The following is a 21,998-nucleotide window of genomic DNA, read 5'->3' as shown; positions in this document are numbered from 1 at the left end:
TAAATGTTGGTCGTCAGTGACCGTGTGGCCTAATGGATAAGGCGTCGGACTTCGGATCTGAAGATTACAGGTTCGAATGCTGTCACGCTTGTGTTTTTCCAGTTCTGAAAAAGAAACATAACGTTTTAATGTAGCAATTGAGCAGTACGAAACCGTCTGAATGTTGCTGTTGACCATTTTTTGCTTGGAGATGCTCTTGAGCTTGAAACACACACAACAAGACCGGTGTTAACTAGCGAAATGGTCGGCAGAGTGCCGACACAGCGAGTTTTGACTATCACTTGCACATCTAAAACAACGTCGGAAAGTAACTCGTTCGGCTTTTGAGTCACATAAAGTATGTGTGTTAATTTTGACGCCACTAGCTCTGCATGTTGTCATGCAATTTCTTTACCTCTCAGAAATGATTATGACATAAAAGTGAAGTACGTGACGAGTGTGACGTTAGGAAAACATTAGGCATCATGGAGAGATTCTGTATGGGACCACCCAACCCAAACGAGTACTGTGTAACGTGCTACCCGGGAGGTATTCACCGAGGTAGCCGGCTAGCTCAGTCGGTAGAGTGTTAGACTCTTAATCCGAGGGTTGTGGGTTCGAGCCAGACGCTGGGCGGAACGGAATTTTGTTCCGCTACAGGTGTAAATTACCCTTTTTCTGATTAACGAGATTTAATGGAAATAGCAACTTTAGACTTTGCCTACGTCTCTGTCAGTCGCAAGGAAACTGTATTTGAAGGTGAAGGTGATTTTGTAGACATGTGTGAAAGACATGTTCTGAAATGCAAGTGTTGTTGTTTGGAGAGCACATCGGTTACGTGTCAGATGTGTAGCCAAGCAGTAATTTGTCGCCATAGCTGCAAATATTAGCCGGTAATATGAAGTGTTGTCAGCTAAAGTCTGATGATGCAGACGACCGTAAGGACGAAGTACCCAAGAGTACCGCTAGGCCGCGCCTCTTTAGCTCAGTGGTAGAGCACTGGTGTAATAAACCAGGGGTCGTAGGTTCCATCCTCACAGGAGAAAGATGAATTTTGGAAATCAGTTGCGCGTCGTGGCCGTATAGCAAACAGTATCTGTGATGACGAACAATTAGCGACAGGCGTTTTTTTAAGAATTACTCTCAGATGCGATTAAGGCGAATGGCGCAGATAAAGCATTTGCCAAAGCGGTACAGCATAAGGTGGGACGAGGCAGTCTGAATTACATTTTATGGATGTATTTCTCACATATCTCAGAGCCTCTCGCGATATTCGTCGTCGTCGTCGTCGTCGTCGTCGTCGTCGTCGCCGCCGCCGCTTCTGCAGAAGTAGCAAATGGCAATCGTAGCAAATGCGGCGAGGGACGCCCTGCCTTCGATTCCGAATGCACAAAGTGTGTGGTCTTGTTCCTCAGTCTATATTTGGTCGGTCTCGTCAGAGGTTGAATGTAACGAATGGGTGGGAAAGAGCAAGGGGCAGCGGCTGTGTAGAACGAAAACACAAATCCTCAGGGGTGTGAGCGTTTCGAGATGAGTCGTTTACATGTAAATGTTGGTCGTCAGTGACCGTGTGGCCTAATGGATAAGGCGTCGGACTTCGGATCTGAAGATTACAGGTTCGAATGCTGTCACGTTTGTGTTTTTCCAGTTCTGAAAAAGAAACATAACTTTTTAATGTAGCAATTGAGCAGTACGAAACCGTCTGAATGTTTCTGTTGACCATTTTTTGCTTGGAGATGCTCTTGAGCTTGAAACACACACAACAAGACCGGTGTTAACTAGCGAAATGGTCGGCAGAGTTCCGACACAGCGAGTTTTGACTATCACTTGCACATCTAAAACAACGTCGGAAAGTAACTCGTTCGGCTTTTGAGTCACATAAAGTATGTGTGTTAATTTTGACGCCACTAGCTCTGCATGTTGTCATGCAATTTCTTTACCTCTCAGAAATGATTATGACATAAAAGTGAAGTACGTGACGAGTGTGACGTTAGGAAAACATTAGGCATCATGGAGAGATTCTGTATGGGACCACCCAACAAAACGAGTACTGTGTAACGTGCTACCCGGGAGGTATTCATCGAGGTAGCCGGCTAGCTCAGTCGGTAGAGTGTCAGACTCTTAATCCCAGGGTTGTGGGTTCGAGCCAGACGCTGGGCGGAACGGAATTTTGTTCCGCTGCAGATGTAAATTACCGTTTTTCTGATTAACGAGATTTAATGGAAATAGCAACTTTAAACTTTGCCTACGTCTCTGTCAGTCGCAAGGAAACTGTATTTGAAGGTGAAGGTGATTTTGTACACATGTGTAAAAGACATGTTCTGAAATGCAAGTGTTGTTGTTTGGAGAGCACATCGGTTACGTGTCAGATGTGTAGCCAAGCAGTAATTTGTCGAAATAGCTGCAAATATTAGCCGGTAATATGAAGTGTTGTCAGCTAAAGTCTGATGATGCAGACGACCGTAAGGACGAAGTACCCAAGAATACCTCTAGGCCGCGCCTCTTTAGCTCAGTGGTAGAGCACTGGTGTAATAAACCAGGGGTCGTAGGTTCCATCCTCACAGGAGAAAGATGAATTTTGGAAATCAGTTGCGCGTCGTGGCCGTATAGCAAACAGTATCTGTGATGACGAACAATTAGCGACAGGCGTTTTTTTAAGAATTACTCTCAGATGCGATTAAGGCGAATGGCGCAGATAAAGCATTTGCCAAAGCGGTACAGCATAAGGTGGGACGAGGCAGTCTGAATTAAATTTTATAGATGTATTTCTCACATATCTCAGAGCCTCTCGCGACATTCGTCGTCGTCGTCGTCGTCGTCGTCGTCGTCGTCGTCGCCGCCGCTTCTGCAGAAGTAGCAAATGGCAATCGTAGCAAATGCGGCGAGGGACGCCCTGCCTTCGATTCCGAATGCACAAAGTGTGTGGTCTTGTTTCTCAGTCTATATTTGGTCGGTCTCGTCAGAGGTTGAATGTAACGAATGGGTGGGAAAGAGCAAGGGGCAGCGGCTGTGTAGAAAGAAAACACAAATCCTCAGGGGTGTGAGCGTTTCGAGATGAGTCGTTTACATGTAAATGTTGGTCGTCAGTGACCGTGTGGCCTAATGGATAAGGGGTCGGACTTCGGATCTGAAGATTACAGGTTCGAATGCTGTCACCCTTGTGTTTTTCCAGTTCTGAAAAAGAAACATAACTTTTTAATGTAGCAATTGAGCAGTACGAAACCGTCTGAATGTTTCTGTTGACCATTTTTTGCTTGGAGATGCTCTTGAGCTTGAAACACACACAACAAGACCGGTGTTAACTAGCGAAATGGTCGGCAGAGTTCCGACACAGCGAGTTTTGACTATCACTTGCACATCTAAAACAACGTCGGAAAGTAACTCGTTCGGCTTTTGAGTCACATAAAGTATGTGTGTTAATTTTGACGCCACTAGCTCTGCATGTTGTCATGCAATTTCTTTACCTCTCAGAAATGATTCTGACATAAAGGTGAAGTACGTGACGAGTGTGACGTTAGGAAAACATTAGGCATCATGGAGAGATTCTGTATGGGACCACCCAACCCAAACGAGTACTGTGTAACGTGCTACCCGGGAGGTATTCATCGAGGTAGCCGGCTAGCTCAGTCAGTAGAGTGTCAGACTCTTAATCCCATGGTTGTGGGTTCGAGCCAGACGCTGGGCGGAACGGAATTTTGTTCCGCTGCAGGTGTAAATTACCGTTTTTCTGATTAACGAGATTTAATGGAAATAGCAACTTTAAACTTTGCCTACGTCTCTGTCAGTCGCAAGGAAACTGTATTTGAAGGTGAAGGTGATTTTGTAGACATGTGTGAAAGACATGTTCTGAAATGCAAGTGTTGTTGTTTGGAGAGCACATCGGTTACGTGTCAGATGTGTAGCCAAGCAGTAATTTGTCGACATAGCAGCAAATATTAGCCGGTAATATGAAGTGTTGTCAGCTAAAGTCTGATGATGCAGACGACCGTAAGGACGAAGTACCCAAGAGTACCGCTAGGCCGCGCCTCTTTAGCTCAGTGGTAGAGCACTGGTGTAATAAACCAGGGGTCGTAGGTTCCATCCTCAAAGGAGAAAGATGAATTTTGGAAATCAGTTGCGCGTCGTGGCCGTATAGCAAACAGTATCTGTGATGACGAACAATTAGCGACAGGCGTTTTTTTAAGAATTACTCTCAGATGCGATTAAGGCGAATGGCGCAGATAAAGCATTTGCCAAAGCGGTACAGCATAAGGTGGGACGAGGCAGTCTGAATTACATTTTATAGATGTATTTCTCACATATCTCAGAGCCTCTCGCGATATTCGTCGTCGTCGTCGTCGTCGTCGCCGCCGCCGCCGCCGCTTCTGCAGAAGTAGCAAATGGCAATAGTAGCAAATGCGGCGAGGGACGCCCTGCCTTCGATTCCGAATGCACAAAGTGTGTGGTCTTGTTCCTCAGTCTATATTTGGTCGGTCTCGTCAGAGGTTGAATGTAACGACTGGGTGGGAAAGAGCAAGGGGCAGCGGCTGTGTAGAACGAAAACACAAATCCTCAGGGGTGTGAGCGTTTCGAGACGAGTCGTTTACATGTAAATGTTGGTCGTCAGTGACCGTGTGGCCTAATGGATAAGGCGTCGGACTTCGGATCTGAAGATTACAGGTTCGAATGCTGTCACGCTTGTGTTTTTCCAGTTCTGAAAAAGAAACATAACGTTTTAATGTAGCAATTGAGCAGTACGAAACCGTCTGAATGTTGCTGTTGACCATTTTTTGCTTGGAGATGCTCTTGAGCTTGAAACACACACAACAAGACCGGTGTTAACTAGCGAAATGGTCGGCAGAGTGCCGACACAGCGAGTTTTGACTATCACTTGCACATCTAAAACAACGTCGGAAAGTAACTCGTTCGGCTTTTGAGTCACATAAAGTATGTGTGTTAATTTTGACGCCACTAGCTCTGCATGTTGTCATGCAATTTCTTTACCTCTCAGAAATGATTATGACATAAAAGTGAAGTACGTGACGAGTGTGACGTTAGGAAAACATTAGGCATCATGGAGAGATTCTGTATGGGACCACCCAACCCAAACGAGTACTGTGTAACGTGCTACCCGGGAGGTATTCATCGAGGTAGCCGGCTAGCTCAGTCGGTAGAGTGTTAGACTCTTAATCCCATGGTTGTGGGTTCGAGCCAGACGCTGGGCGGAACGGAATTTTGTTCCGCTGCAGGTGTAAATTACCGTTTTTCTGATTAACGAGATTTAATGGAAATAGCAACTTTAAACTTTGCCTACGTCTCTGTCAGTCGCAAGGAAACTGTATTTGAAGGTGAAGGTGATTTTGTAGACATGTGTGAAAGACATGTTCTGAAATGCAAGTGTTGTTGTTTGGAGAGCACATCGGTTACGTGTCAGATGTGTAGCCAAGCAGTAATTTGTCGACATAGCAGCAAATATTAGCCGGTAATATGAAGTGTTGTCAGCTAAAGTCTGATGATGCAGACGACCATAAGGACGAAGTACCCAAGAGTACCGCTAGGCCGCGCCTCTTTAGCTCAGTGGTAGAGCGCTGGTGTAATAAACCAGGGGTCGTAGGTTCCATCCTCACAGGAGAAAGATGAATTTTGGAAATCAGTTGCGCGTCGTGGCCGTATAGCAAACAGTATCTGTGATGACGAACAATTAGCGACAGGCGTTTTTTTAAGAATTACTCTCAGATGCGATTAAGGCGAATGGCGCAGATAAAGCATTTGCCAAAGCGGTACAGCATAAGGTGGGACGAGGCAGTCTGAATTACATTTTATGGATGTATTTCTCACATATCTCAGAGCCTCTCGCGATATTCGTCGTCGTCGTCGTCGTAGCCGCCGCCGCTTCTGCAGAAGTAGCAAATGGCAATCGTAGCAAATGCGGCGAGGGACGCCCTGCCTTCGATTCCGAATGCACAAAGTGTGTGGTCTTGTTTCTCAGTCTATATTTGGTCGGTCTCGTCAGAGGTTGAATGTAACGAATGGGTGGGAAAGAGCAAGGGGCAGCGGCTGTGTAGAACGAAAACACAAATCCTCAGGGGTGTGAGCGTTTCGAGATGAGTCGTTTACATGTAAATGTTGGTGGTCAGTGACCGTGTGGCCTAATGGATAAGGGGTCGGACTTCGGATCTGAAGATTACAGGTTCGAATGCTGTCACCCTTGTGTTTTTCCAGTTCTGAAAAAGAAACATAACTTTTTAATGTAGCAATTGAGCAGTACGAAACCGTCTGAATGTTGCTGTTGACCATTTTTTGCTTGGAGATGCTCTTGAGCTTGAAACACACACAACAAGACCGGTGTTAACTAGCGAAATGGTCGGCAGAGTGCCGACACAGCGAGTTTTGACTATCACTTGCACATCTAAAACAACGTCGGAAAGTAACTCGTTCGGCTTTTGAGTCACATAAAGTATGTGTGTTAATTTTGATGCCACTAGCTCTGCATGTTGTCATTCAATTTCTTTACCTCTCAGAAATGATTATGACATAAAAGTGAAGTACGTGACGAGTGTGACGTTAGGAAAACATTTGGCATCATGGAAAGATTCTGTATGGGACCACCCAACCAAAACGAGTACTGTATGACGTGCTACCCGGCAGGTATTCACCGACGTAGCCGGCTAGCTCAGTCGGTAGAGTGTTAGACCCTTAATTCCAGGGTCGTGGGTTCGAGCCAGACGCTGGGCGGAACGGAATTTTGTTCCGCTGCAGGTGTAAATTACCGTTTTTCTTATTAACGAGATTTAATGGAAATAGCAACTTTAAACTTTGCCTACGTCTCTGTCAGTCGCAAGGAAACTGTATTTGAAGGTGAAGGTGATTTTGTAGACATGTGTGAAAGACATGTTCTGAAATGCTAGTCTTGTTGTTTGGAGAGCACATCGGTTACGTGTCAGATGTGTAGCCAAGCAGTAATTTGTCGACATAGCAGCAAATATTAGCCGGTAATATGAAGTGTTGTCAGCTAAAGTCTGATGATGCAGACGACCGTAAGGACGAAGTACCCAAGTGTACCGCTAGGCCGCGCGTCTTTAGCTCAGTGGTAGAGCACTGGTCTAATAAACCAGGGGTCGTAGGTTCCATCCTCACAGGAGAAAGATGAATTTTGGAAATCAGTTGCGCGTCGTGGCCGTATAGCAAACAGTATCTGTGATGACGAACAATTAGCGACAGGCGTTTTTTTAAGAATTACTCTCAGATGCGATTAAGGCGAATGGCGCAGATAAAGCATTTGCCAAAGCGGTACAGCATAAGGTGGGACGAGGCAGTCTGAATTACATTTTATGGATGTATTTCTCACATATCTCAGAGCCTCTCGCGATATTCGTCGTCGTCGTCGTCGTCGTCGTCGTCGTCGCCGCCGCCGCTTCTGCAGAAGTAGCAAATGGCAATCGTAGCAAATGCGGCGAGGGACGCCCTGCCTTCGATTCCGAATGCACAAAGTGTGTGGTCTTGTTCCTCAGTCTATATTTGGTCGGTCTCGTCAGAGCTTGAATGTAACGAATGGGTGGGAAAGAGCAAGGGGCAGCGGCTGTGTAGAACGAAAACACAAATCCTCAGGGGTGTGAGCGTTTCGAGATGAGTCGTTTACATGTAAATGTTGGTCGTCAGTGACCGTGTGGCCTAATGGATAAGGCGTCGGACTTCGGATCTGAAGATTACAGGTTCGAATGTTGTCACCCTTGTGTTTTTCCAGTTCTGAAAAAGAAACATAACGTTTTAATGTAGCAATTGAGCAGTACGAAACCGTCTGAATGTTGCTGTTGACAATTTTTTGCTTGGAGATGCTCTTGAGCTTGAAACACACACAACAAGACCGGTGTTAACTAGCGAAATGGTCGGCAGAGTGCCGACACAGCGAGTTTTGACTATCACTTGCACATCTAAAACAACGTCGGGAAGTAACTCGTTCGGCTTTTGAGTCACATAAAGTATGTGTGTTAATTTTGACGCCACTAGCTCTGCATGTTGTCATGCAATTTCTTTACCTCTCAGAAATGATTATGACATAAAAGTGAAGTACGTGACGAGTGTGACGTTAGGAAAACATTAGGCATCATGGAGAGATTCTGTATTGGACCACCCAACCCAAACGAGTACTGTATGACGTGCTACCCCGCAGGTATTCACCGAGGTAGCCGGCTAGCTCAGTCGGTAGAGTGTCAGACTCTTAATTCCAGGGTCGTGGGTTCGAGCCAGACGCTGGGCGGAACGGAATTTTGTTCCGCTGCAGGTGTAAATTACCGTTTTTCTTATTAACGAGATTTAATGGAAATAGCAACTTTAAACTTTGCCTACGTCTCTGTCAGTCGCAAGGAAACTGTATTTGAAGGTGAAGGTGATTTTGTAGACATGTGTGAAAGACATGTTCTGAAATGCTAGTCTTGTTGTTTGGAGAGCACATCGGTTACGTGTCAGATGTGTAGCCAAGCAGTAATTTGTCGAAATAGCTGCAAATATTAGCCGGTAATATGAAGTGCTGTCAGCTAAAGTCTGATGATGCAGACGACCGTAAGGACGAAGTACCCAAGAGTACCGCTAGGCCGCGCCTCTTTAGCTCAGTGGTAGAGCACTGGTGTAATAAACCAGGGGTCGTAGGTTCCATCCTCACAGGAGAAAGATGAATTTTGGAAATCAGTTGCGCGTCGTGGCCGTATAGCAAACAGTATCTGTGATGACGAACAATTAGCGACAGGCGTTTTTTTAAGAATTACTCTCAGATGCGATTAAGGCGAATGGCGCAGATAAAGCATTTGCCAAAGCGGTACAGCATAAGGTGGGACGAGGCAGTCTGAATTACATTTTATGGATGTATTTCTCACATATCTCAGAGCCTCTCGCGATATTCGTCGTCGTCGTCGTCGTCGTCGTCGTCGTCGTCGTCGCCGCCGCCGCTTCTGCAGAAGTAGCAAATGGCAATCGTAGCAAATGCGGCGAGGGACGCCCTGCCTTCGATTCCGAATGCACAAAGTGTGTGGTCTTGTTTCTCAGTCTATATTTGGTCGGTCTCGTCAGAGGTTGAATGTAACGAATGGGTGGGAAAGAGCAAGGGGCAGCGGCTGTGTAGAACGAAAACACAAATCCTCAGGGGTGTGAGCGTTTCGAGATGAGTCGTTTACATGTAAATGTTGGTCGTCAGTGACCGTGTGGCCTAATGGATAAGGGGTCGGACTTCGGATCTGAAGATTACAGGTTCGAATGCTGTCACCCTTGTGTTTTTCCAGTTCTGAAAAAGAAACATAACTTTTTAATGTAGCAATTGAGCAGTACGAAACCGTCTGAATGTTTCTGTTGACCATTTTTTGCTTGGAGATGCTCTTGAGCTTGAAACACACACAACAAGACCGGTGTTAACTAGCGAAATGGTCGGCAGAGTGCCGACACAGCGAGTTTTGACTATCACTTGCACATCTAAAACAACGTCGGGAAGTAACTCGTTCGGCTTTTGAGTCACATAAAGTATGTGTGTTAATTTTGACGCCACTAGCTCTGCATGTTGTCATGCAATTTCTTTACCTCTCAGAAATGATTATGACATAAAAGTGAAGTACGTGACGAGTGTGACGTTAGGAAAACATTAGGCATCATGGAGAGATTCTGTATGGGACCACCCAACCCAAACGAGTACTGTATGACGTGCTACCCCGCAGGTATTCACCGAGGTAGCCGGCTAGCTCAGTCGGTAGAGTGTCAGACTCTTAATTCCAGGTTCGTGGGTTCGAGCCAGACGCTGGGCGGAACGGAATTTTGTTCCGCTGCAGGTGTAAATTACCGTTTTTCTTATTAACGAGATTTAATGGAAATAGCAACTTTAAACTTTGCCTACGTCTCTGTCAGTCGCAAGGAAACTGTATTTGAAGGTGAAGGTGATTTTGTAGACATGTGTGAAAGACATGTTCTGAAATGCTAGTCTTGTTGTTTGGAGAGCACATCGGTTACGTGTCAGATGTGTAGCCAAGCAGTAATTTGTCGAAATAGCTGCAAATATTAGCCGGTAATATGAAGTGCTGTCAGCTAAAGTCTGATGATGCAGACGACCGTAAGGACGAAGTACCCAAGAGTACCGCTAGGCCGCGCGTCTTTAGCTCAGTGGTAGAGCACTGGTCTAATAAACCAGGGGTCGTAAGTTCGATCCTCACAGGAGAAAGATGAATTTTGGAAATCAGTTGCGCGTCGTGGCCGTATAGCAAACAGTATCTGTGATGACGAACAATTAGCGACAGGCGTTTTTTTAAGAATTACTCTCAGATGCGATTAAGGCGAATGGCGCAGATAAAGCATTTGCCAAAGCGGTACAGCATAAGGTGGGACGAGGCAGTCTGAATTACATTTTATGGATGTATTTCTCACATATCTCAGATTCCCTCGCGATATTCGTCGTCGTCGTCGTCGTCGTCGTCGTCGTCGTCGTCGTCGCCGCCGCCGCTTCTGCAGAAGTAGCAAATGGCAATCGTAGCAAATGCGGCGAGGGACGCCCTGCCTTCGATTCCGAATGCACAAAGTGTGTGGTCTTGTTCCTCAGTCTATATTTGGTCGGTCTCGTCAGAGGTTGAATGTAACGAATGGGTGGGAAAGAGCAAGGGGCAGCGGCTGTGTAGAACGAAAACACAAATCCTCAGGGGTGTGAGCGTTTCGAGATGAGTCGTTTACATGTAAATGTTGGTCGTCAGTGACCGTGTGGCCTAATGGATAAGGCGTCGGACTTCGGATCTGAAGATTACAGGTTCGAATGCTGTCACCCTTGTGTTTTTCCAGTTCTGAAAAAGAAACATAACGTTTTAATGTAGCAATTGAGCAGTACGAAACCGTCTGAATGTTGCTGTTGACAATTTTTTGCTTGGAGATGCTCTTGAGCTTGAAACACACACAACAAGACCGGTGTTAACTAGCGAAATGGTCGGCAGAGTGCCGACACAGCGAGTTTTGACTATCACTTGCACATCTAAAACAACGTCGGGAAGTAACTCGTTCGGCTTTTGAGTCACATAAAGTATGTGTGTTAATTTTGACGCCACTAGCTCTGCATGTTGTCATGCAATTTCTTTACCTCTCAGAAATGATTATGACATAAAAGTGAAGTACGTGACGAGTGTGACGTTAGGAAAACATTAGGCATCATGGAGAGATTCTGTATGGGACCACCCAACCCAAACGAGTACTGTATGACGTGCTACCCCGCAGGTATTCACCGAGGTAGCCGGCTAGCTCAGTCGGTAGAGTGTCAGACTCTTAATTCCAGGGTCGTGGGTTCGAGCCAGACCCTGGGCGGAACGGAATTTTGTTCCGCTGCAGGTGTAAATTACCGTTTTTCTTATTAACGAGATTTAATGGAAATAGCAACTTTAAACTTTGCCTACGTCTCTGTCAGTCGCAAGGAAACTGTATTTGAAGGTGAAGGTGATTTTGTAGACATGTGTGAAAGACATGTTCTGAAATGCTAGTCTTGTTGTTTGGAGAGCACATCGGTTACGTGTCAGATGTGTAGCCAAGCAGTAATTTGTCGAAATAGCTGCAAATATTAGCCGGTAATATGAAGTGCTGTCAGCTAAAGTCTGATGATGCAGACGACCGTAAGGACGAAGTACCCAAGAGTACCGCTAGGCCGCGCGTCTTTAGCTCAGTGGTAGAGCACTGGTGTAATAAACCAGGGGTCGTAGGTTCCATCCTCACAGGAGAAAGATGAATTTTGGAAATCAGTTGCGCGTCGTGGCCGTATAGCAAACAGTATCTGTGATGACGAACAATTAGCGACAGGCGTTTTTTTAAGAATTACTCTCAGATGCGATTAAGGCGAATGGCGCAGATAAAGCATTTGCCAAAGCGGTACAGCATAAGGTGGGACGAGGCAGTCTGAATTACATTTTATGGATGTATTTCTCACATATCTCAGAGCCTCTCGCGATATTCGTCGTCGTCGTCGTCGTCGTCGTCGTCGTCGTCACCGCCGCCGCCGCTTCTGCAGAAGTAGCAAATGGCAATCGTAGCAAATGCGGCGAGGGACGCCCTGCCTTCGATTCCGAATGCACAAAGTGTGTGGTCTTGTTTCTCAGTCTATATTTGGTCGGTCTCGTCAGAGGTTGAATGTAACGAATGGGTGGGAAAGAGCAAGGGGCAGCGGCTGTGTAGAACGAAAACACAAATCCTCAGGGGTGTGAGCGTTTCGAGATGAGTCGTTTACATGTAAATGTTGGTGGTCAGTGACCGTGTCGCCTAATGGATAAGGCGTCGGACTTCGGATCTGAAGATTACAGGTTCGAATGCTGTCACCCTTGTGTTTTTCCAGTTCTGAAAAAGAAACATAACGTTTTAATGTAGCAATTGAGCAGTACGAAACCGTCTGAATGTTGCTGTTGACCATTTTTTGCTTGGAGATGCTCTTGAGCTTGAAACACACACAACAAGACCGGTGTTAACTAGCGAAATGGTCGGCAGAGTGCCGACACAGCGAGTTTTGACTATCACTTGCACATCTAAAACAACGTCGGGAAGTAACTCGTTCGGCTTTTGAGTCACATAAAGTATGTGTGTTAATTTTGACGCCACTAGCTCTGCATGTTGTCATGCAATTTCTTTACCTCTCAGAAATGATTATGACATAAAAGTGAAGTACGTGACGAGTGTGACGTTAGGAAAACATTAGGCATCATGGAGAGATTCTGTATGGGACCACCCAACCCAAACGAGTACTGTATGACGTGCTACCCCGCAGGTATTCACCGAGGTAGCCGGCTAGCTCAGTCGGTAGAGTGTCAGACTCTTAATTCCAGGTTCGTGGGTTCGAGCCAGACGCTGGGCGGAACGGAATTTTGTTCCGCTGCAGGTGTAAATTACCGTTTTTCTTATTAACGAGATTTAATGGAAATAGCAACTTTAAACTTTGCCTACGTCTCTGTCAGTCGCAAGGAAACTGTATTTGAAGGTGAAGGTGATTTTGTAGACATGTGTGAAAGACATGTTCTGAAATGCTAGTCTTGTTGTTTGGAGAGCACATCGGTTACGTGTCAGATGTGTAGCCAAGCAGTAATTTGTCGAAATAGCTGCAAATATTAGCCGGTAATATGAAGTGCTGTCAGTTAAAGTCTGATGATGCAGACGACCGTAAGGACGAAGTACCCAAGAGTACCGCTAGGCCGCGCGTCTTTAGCTCAGTGGTAGAGCACTGGTCTAATAAACCAGTGGTCGTAAGTTCCATCCTCACAGGAGAAAGATGAATTTTGGAAATCAGTTGCGCGTCGTGGCCGTATAGCAAACAGTATCTGTGATGACGAACAATTAGCGACAGGCGTTTTTTTAAGAATTACTCTCAGATGCGATTAAGGCGAATGGCGCAGATAAAGCATTTGCCAAAGCGGTACAGCATAAGGTGGGACGAGGCAGTCTGAATTACATTTTATAGATGTATTTCTCACATATCTCAGAGCCTCTCGCGATATTCGTCGTCGTCGTCGTCGTCGTCGTCGTCGCCGCCGCCGCCGCTTCTGCAGAAGTAGCAAATGGCAATCGTAGCAAATGCGGCGAGGGACGCCCTGCCTTCGATTCCGAATGCACAAAGTGTGTGGTCTTGTTTCTCAGTCTATATTTGGTCGGTCTCGTCAGAGGTTGAATGTAACGAATGGGTGGGAAAGAGCAAGGGGCAGCGGCTGTGTAGAACGAAAACACAAATCCTCAGGGGTGTGAGCGTTTCGAGATGAGTCGTTTACATGTAAATGTTGGTCGACAGTGACCGTGTGGCCTAATGGATAAGGCGTCGGACTTCGGATCTGAAGATTACAGGTTCGAATGCTGTCACCCTTGTGTTTTTCCAGTTCTGAAAAAGAAACATAACGTTTTAATGTAGCAATTGAGCAGTACGAAACCGTCTGAATGTTGCTGTTGACCATTTTTTGCTTGGAGATGCTCTTGAGCTTGAAACACACACAACAAGACCGGTGTTAACTAGCGAAATGGTCGGCAGAGTGCCGACACAGCGAGTTTTGACTATCACTTGCACATCTAAAACAACGTCGGGAAGTAACTCGTTCGGCTTTTGAGTCACATAAAGTATGTGTGTTAATTTTGACGCCACTAGCTCTGCATGTTGTCATGCAATTTCTTTACCTCTCAGAAATGATTATGACATAAAAGTGAAGTACGTGACGAGTGTGACGTTAGGAAAACATTAGGCATCATGGAGAGATTCTGTATGGGACCACCCAACCCAAACGAGTACTGTATGACGTGCTACCCCGCAGGTATTCACCGAGGTAGCCGGCTAGCTCAGTCGGTAGAGTGTCAGACTCTTAATTCCAGGTTCGTGGGTTCGAGCCAGACGCTGGGCGGAACGGAATTTTGTTCCGCTGCAGGTGTAAATTACCGTTTTTCTTATTAACGAGATTTAATGGAAATAGCAACTTTAAACTTTGCCTACGTCTCTGTCAGTCGCAAGGAAACTGTATTTGAAGGTGAAGGTGATTTTGTAGACATGTGTGAAAGACATGTTCTGAAATGCTAGTCTTGTTGTTTGGAGAGCACATCGGTTACGTGTCAGATGTGTAGCCAAGCAGTAATTTGTCGAAATAGCTGCAAATATTAGCCGGTAATATGAAGTGCTGTCAGCTAAAGTCTGATGATGCAGACGACCGTAAGGACGAAGTACCCAAGAGTACCGCTAGGCCGCGCGTCTTTAGCTCAGTGGTAGAGCACTGGTCTAATAAACCAGTGGTCGTAAGTTCCATCCTCACAGGAGAAAGATGAATTTTGGAAATCAGTTGCGCGTCGTGGCCGTATAGCAAACAGTATCTGTGATGACGAACAATTAGCGACAGGCGTTTTTTTAAGAATTACTCTCAGATGCGATTAAGGCGAATGGCGCAGATAAAGCATTTGCCAAAGCGGTACAGCATAAGGTGGGACGAGGCAGTCTGAATTACATTTTATAGATGTATTTCTCACATATCTCAGAGCCTCTCGCGATATTCGTCGTCGTCGTCGTCGTCGTCGTCGTCGCCGCCGCCGCCGCTTCTGCAGAAGTAGCAAATGGCAATCGTAGCAAATGCGGCGAGGGACGCCCTGCCTTCGATTCCGAATGCACAAAGTGTGTGGTCTTGTTTCTCAGTCTATATTTGGTCGGTCTCGTCAGAGGTTGAATGTAACGAATGGGTGGGAAAGAGCAAGGGGCAGCGGCTGTGTAGAACGAAAACACAAATCCTCAGGGGTGTGAGCGTTTCGAGATGAGTCGTTTACATGTAAATGTTGGTCGTCAGTGACCGTGTGGCCTAATGGATAAGGCGTCGGACTTCGGATCTGAAGATTACAGGTTCGAATGCTGTCACCCTTGTGTTTTTCCAGTTCTGAAAAAGAAACATAACGTTTTAATGTAGCAATTGAGCAGTACGAAACCGTCTGAATGTTGCTGTTGACAATTTTTTGCTTGGAGATGCTCTTGAGCTTGAAACACACACAACAAGACCGGTGTTAACTAGCGAAATGGTCGGCAGAGTGCCGACACAGCGAGTTTTGACTATCACTTGCACATCTAAAACAACGTCGGGAAGTAACTCGTTCGGCTTTTGAGTCACATAAAGTATGTGTGTTAATTTTGACGCCACTAGCTCTGCATGTTGTCATGCAATTTCTTTACCTCTCAGAAATGATTATGACATAAAAGTGAAGTACGTGACGAGTGTGACGTTAGGAAAACATTAGGCATCATGGAGAGATTCTGTATGGGACCACCCAACCCAAACGAGTACTGTATGACGTGCTACCCCGCAGGTATTCACCGAGGTAGCCGGCTAGCTCAGTCGGTAGAGTGTCAGACTCTTAATTCCAGGGTCGTGGGTTCGAGCCAGACCCTGGGCGGAACGGAATTTTGTTCCGCTGCAGGTGTAAATTACCGTTTTTCTTATTAACGAGATTTAATGGAAATAGCAACTTTAAACTTTGCCTACGTCTCTGTCAGTCGCAAGGAAACTGTATTTGAAGGTGAAGGTGATTTTGTAGACATGTGTGAAAGACATGTTCTGAAATGCTAGTCTTGTTGTTTGGAGAGCACATCGGTTACGTGTCAGATGTGTAGCCAAGCAGTAATTTGTCGAAATAGCTGCAAATATTAGCCGGTAATATGAAGTGCTGTCAGCTAAAGTCTGATGATGCAGACGACCGTAAGGACGAAGTACCCAAGAGTACCGCTAGGCCGCGCGTCTTTAGCTCAGTGGTAGAGCACTGGTGTAATAAACCAGGGGTCGTAGGTTCCATCCTCACAGGAGAAAGATGAATTTTGGAAATCAGTTGCGCGTCGTGGCCGTATAGCAAACAGTATCTGTGATGACGAACAATTAGCGACAGGCGTTTTTTTAAGAATTACTCTCAGATGCGATTAAGGCGAATGGCGCAGATAAAGCATTTGCCAAAGCGGTACAGCATAAGGTGGGACGAGGCAGTCTGAATTACATTTTATGGATGTATTTCTCACATATCTCAGAGCCTCTCGCGATATTCGTCGTCGTCGTCGTCGTCGTCGTCGTCGTCGTCGTCGTCACCGCCGCCGCCGCTTCTGCAGAAGTAGCAAATGGCAATCGTAGCAAATGCGGCGAGGGACGCCCTGCCTTCGATTCCGAATGCACAAAGTGTGTGGTCTTGTTTCTCAGTCTATATTTGGTCGGTCTCGTCAGAGGTTGAATGTAACGAATGGGTGGGAAAGAGCAAGGGGCAGCGGCTGTGTAGAACGAAAACACAAATCCTCAGGGGTGTGAGCGTTTCGAGATGAGTCGTTTACATGTAAATGTTGGTGGTCAGTGACCGTGTCGCCTAATGGATAAGGCGTCGGACTTCGGATCTGAAGATTACAGGTTCGAATGCTGTCACCCTTGTGTTTTTCCAGTTCTGAAAAAGAAACATAACGTTTTAATGTAGCAATTGAGCAGTACGAAACCGTCTGAATGTTGCTGTTGACCATTTTTTGCTTGGAGATGCTCTTGAGCTTGAAACACACACAACAAGACCGGTGTTAACTAGCGAAATGGTCGGCAGAGTGCCGACACAGCGAGTTTTGACTATCACTTGCACATCTAAAACAACGTCGGGAAGTAACTCGTTCGGCTTTTGAGTCACATAAAGTATGTGTGTTAATTTTGACGCCACTAGCTCTGCATGTTGTCATGCAATTTCTTTACCTCTCAGAAATGATTATGACATAAAAGTGAAGTACGTGACGAGTGTGACGTTAGGAAAACATTAGGCATCATGGAGAGATTCTGTATGGGACCACCCAACCCAAACGAGTACTGTATGACGTGCTACCCCGCAGGTATTCACCGAGGTAGCCGGCTAGCTCAGTCGGTAGAGTGTCAGACTCTTAATTCCAGGTTCGTGGGTTCGAGCCAGACGCTGGGCGGAACGGAATTTTGTTCCGCTGCAGGTGTAAATTACCGTTTTTCTTATTAACGAGATTTAATGGAAATAGCAACTTTAAACTTTGCCTACGTCTCTGTCAGTCGCAAGGAAACTGTATTTGAAGGTGAAGGTGATTTTGTAGACATGTGTGAAAGACATGTTCTGAAATGCTAGTCTTGTTGTTTGGAGAGCACATCGGTTACGTGTCAGATGTGTAGCCAAGCAGTAATTTGTCGAAATAGCTGCAAATATTAGCCGGTAATATGAAGTGCTGTCAGTTAAAGTCTGATGATGCAGACGACCGTAAGGACGAAGTACCCAAGAGTACCGCTAGGCCGCGCGTCTTTAGCTCAGTGGTAGAGCACTGGTCTAATAAACCAGTGGTCGTAAGTTCCATCCTCACAGGAGAAAGATGAATTTTGGAAATCAGTTGCGCGTCGTGGCCGTATAGCAAACAGTATCTGTGATGACGAACAATTAGCGACAGGCGTTTTTTTAAGAATTACTCTCAGATGCGATTAAGGCGAATGGCGCAGATAAAGCATTTGCCAAAGCGGTACAGCATAAGGTGGGACGAGGCAGTCTGAATTACATTTTATAGATGTATTTCTCACATATCTCAGAGCCTCTCGCGATATTCGTCGTCGTCGTCGTCGTCGTCGTCGTCGCCGCCGCCGCCGCTTCTGCAGAAGTAGCAAATGGCAATCGTAGCAAATGCGGCGAGGGACGCCCTGCCTTCGATTCCGAATGCACAAAGTGTGTGGTCTTGTTTCTCAGTCTATATTTGGTCGGTCTCGTCAGAGGTTGAATGTAACGAATGGGTGGGAAAGAGCAAGGGGCAGCGGCTGTGTAGAACGAAAACACAAATCCTCAGGGGTGTGAGCGTTTCGAGATGAGTCGTTTACATGTAAATGTTGGTCGACAGTGACCGTGTGGCCTAATGGATAAGGCGTCGGACTTCGGATCTGAAGATTACAGGTTCGAATGCTGTCACCCTTGTGTTTTTCCAGTTCTGAAAAAGAAACATAACGTTTTAATGTAGCAATTGAGCAGTACGAAACCGTCTGAATGTTGCTGTTGACCATTTTTTGCTTGGAGATGCTCTTGAGCTTGAAACACACACAACAAGACCGGTGTTAACTAGCGAAATGGTCGGCAGAGTGCCGACACAGCGAGTTTTGACTATCACTTGCACATCTAAAACAACGTCGGGAAGTAACTCGTTCGGCTTTTGAGTCACATAAAGTATGTGTGTTAATTTTGACGCCACTAGCTCTGCATGTTGTCATGCAATTTCTTTACCTCTCAGAAATGATTATGACATAAAAGTGAAGTACGTGACGAGTGTGACGTTAGGAAAACATTAGGCATCATGGAGAGATTCTGTATGGGACCACCCAACCCAAACGAGTACTGTATGACGTGCTACCCCGCAGGTATTCACCGAGGTAGCCGGCTAGCTCAGTCGGTAGAGTGTCAGACTCTTAATTCCAGGTTCGTGGGTTCGAGCCAGACGCTGGGCGGAACGGAATTTTGTTCCGCTGCAGGTGTAAATTACCGTTTTTCTTATTAACGAGATTTAATGGAAATAGCAACTTTAAACTTTGCCTACGTCTCTGTCAGTCGCAAGGAAACTGTATTTGAAGGTGAAGGTGATTTTGTAGACATGTGTGAAAGACATGTTCTGAAATGCTAGTCTTGTTGTTTGGAGAGCACATCGGTTACGTGTCAGATGTGTAGCCAAGCAGTAATTTGTCGAAATAGCTGCAAATATTAGCCGGTAATATGAAGTGCTGTCAGCTAAAGTCTGATGATGCAGACGACCGTAAGGACGAAGTACCCAAGAGTACCGCTAGGCCGCGCGTCTTTAGCTCAGTGGTAGAGCACTGGTCTAATAAACCAGTGGTCGTAAGTTCCATCCTCACAGGAGAAAGATGAATTTTGGAAATCAGTTGCGCGTCGTGGCCGTATAGCAAACAGTATCTGTGATGACGAACAATTAGCGACAGGCGTTTTTTTAAGAATTACTCTCAGATGCGATTAAGGCGAATGGCGCAGATAAAGCATTTGCCAAAGCGGTACAGCATAAGGTGGGACGAGGCAGTCTGAATTACATTTTATAGATGTATTTCTCACATATCTCAGAGCCTCTCGCGATATTCGTCGTCGTCGTCGTCGTCGTCGTCGTCGTCGCCGCCGCCGCCGCTTCTGCAGAAGTAGCAAATGGCAATCGTAGCAAATGCGGCGAGGGACGCCCTGCCTTCGATTCCGAATGCACAAAGTGTGTGGTCTTGTTTCTCAGTCTATATTTGGTCGGTCTCGTCAGAGGTTGAATGTAACGAATGGGTGGGAAAGAGCAAGGGGCAGCGGCTGTGTAGAACGAAAACACAAATCCTCAGGGGTGTGAGCGTTTCGAGATGAGTCGTTTACATGTAAATGTTGGTCGACAGTGACCGTGTGGCCTAATGGATAAGGCGTCGGACTTCGGATCTGAAGATTACAGGTTCGAATGCTGTCACCCTTGTGTTTTTCCAGTTCTGAAAAAGAAACATAACGTTTTAATGTAGCAATTGAGCAGTACGAAACCGTCTGAATGTTGCTGTTGACCATTTTTTGCTTGGAGATGCTCTTGAGCTTGAAACACACACAACAAGACCGGTGTTAACTAGCGAAATGGTCGGCAGAGTGCCGACACAGCGAGTTTTGACTATCACTTGCACATCTAAAACAACGTCGGAAAGTAACTCGTTCGGCTTTTGAGTCACATAAAGTATGTGTGTTAATTTTGACGCCACTAGCTCTGCATGTTGTCATGCAATTTCTTTACCTCTCAGAAATGATTATGACATAAAAGTGAAGTACGTGACGAGTGTGACGTTAGGAAAACATTAGGCATCATGGAGAGATTCTGTATGGGATCACCCAACCCAAACGAGTACTGTGTAACGTGCTACCCTGGAGGTATTCACCGAGGTAGCCGGCTAGCTCTGTCGGTAGAGTGTCAGACTCGTAATTCCAGGGTTGTGGGTTCGAGCCAGACGCTGGGCGGAACGGAATTTTGTTCCGCTGCAGGTGTAAATTACCGTTTTTCTGATTAACGAGATTTAATGGAAATAGCAACTTTAAACTTTGCCTACGTCTCTGTCAGTCGCAAGGAAACTGTATTTGAAGGTGAAGGTGATTTTGTAGACATGTGTGAAAGACATGTTCTGAAATGCAAGTGTTGTTGTTTGGAGAGCACATCGGTTACGTGTCAGATGTGTAGCCAAGCAGTAATTTGTCGAAATAGCTGCAAATATTAGCCGGTAATATGAAGTGTTCTCAGCTAAAGTCTGATGATGCAGACGACCGTAAGGACGAAGTACCCAAGAGTACCGCTAGGCCGCGCCTCTTTAGCTCAGTGGTAGAGCACTGGTGTAATAAACCAGGGGTCGTGGGTTCCATCCTCACAGGAGAAAGATGAATTTTGGAAATCAGTTGCGCGTCGTGGCCGTATAGCAAACAGTATCTGTGATGACGAACAATTAGCGACAGGCGTTTTTTTAAGAATTACTCTCAGATGCGATTAAGGCGAATGGCGCAGATAAAGCATTTGCCAAAGCGGTACAGCATAAGGTGGGACGAGGCAGTCTGAATTACATTTTATAGATGTATTTCTCACATATCTCAGAGCCTCTCGCGATATTCGTCGTCGTCGTCGTCGTCGTCGTCGTCGTCGTCGTCGTCGCCGCCGCCGCTTCTGCAGAAGTAGCAAATGGCAATCGTAGCAAATGCGGCGAGGGACGCCCTGCCTTCGATTCCGAATGCACAAAGTGTGTGGTCTTGTTCCTCAGTCTATATTTGGTCGGTCTCGTCAGAGGTTCAATGTAACGAATGGGTGGGAAAGAGCAAGGGGCAGCGGCTGTGTAGAACGAAAACACAAATCCTCAGGGGTGTGAGCGTTTCGAGATGAGTCGTTTACATGTAAATGTTGGTCGTCAGTGACCGTGTGGCCTAATGGATAAGGCGTCGGACTTCGGATCTGAAGATTACAGGTTCGAATGCTGTCACCCTTGTGTTTTTCCAGTTCTGAAAAAGAAACATAACGTTTTAATGTAGCAATTGAGCAGTACGAAACCGTCTGAATGTTGCTGTTGACCATTTTTTGCTTGGAGATGCTCTTGAGCTTGAAACACACACAACAAGACCGGTGTTAACTAGCGAAATGGTCGGCAGAGTGCCGACACAGCGAGTTTTGACTATCACTTGCACATCTAAAACAACGTCGGGAAGTAACTCGTTCGGCTTTTGAGTCACATAAAGTATGTGTGTTAATTTTGACGCCACTAGCTCTGCATGTTGTCATGCAATTTCTTTACCTCTCAGAAATGATTATGACATAAAAGTGAAGTACGTGACGAGTGTGACGTTAGGAAAACATTAGGCATCATGGAGAGATTCTGTATGGGACCACCCAACCCAAACGAGTACTGTATGACGTGCTACCCCGCAGGTATTCACCGAGGTAGCCGGCTAGCTCAGTCGGTAGAGTGTCAGACTCTTAATTCCAGGTTCGTGAGTTCGAGCCAGACGCTGGGCGGAACGGAATTTTGTTCCGCTGCAGGTGTAAATTACCGTTT

The sequence above is a fragment of the Schistocerca gregaria genome, chromosome 3 (genome assembly GCF_023897955.1).
Source record: "Schistocerca gregaria isolate iqSchGreg1 chromosome 3, iqSchGreg1.2, whole genome shotgun sequence".
Taxonomy (NCBI): Eukaryota; Metazoa; Arthropoda; class Insecta; order Orthoptera; family Acrididae; genus Schistocerca; species Schistocerca gregaria.
The sequence above is the reverse complement of the archived record's forward strand: the minus strand, read 5'-3'. Positions refer to the sequence as shown.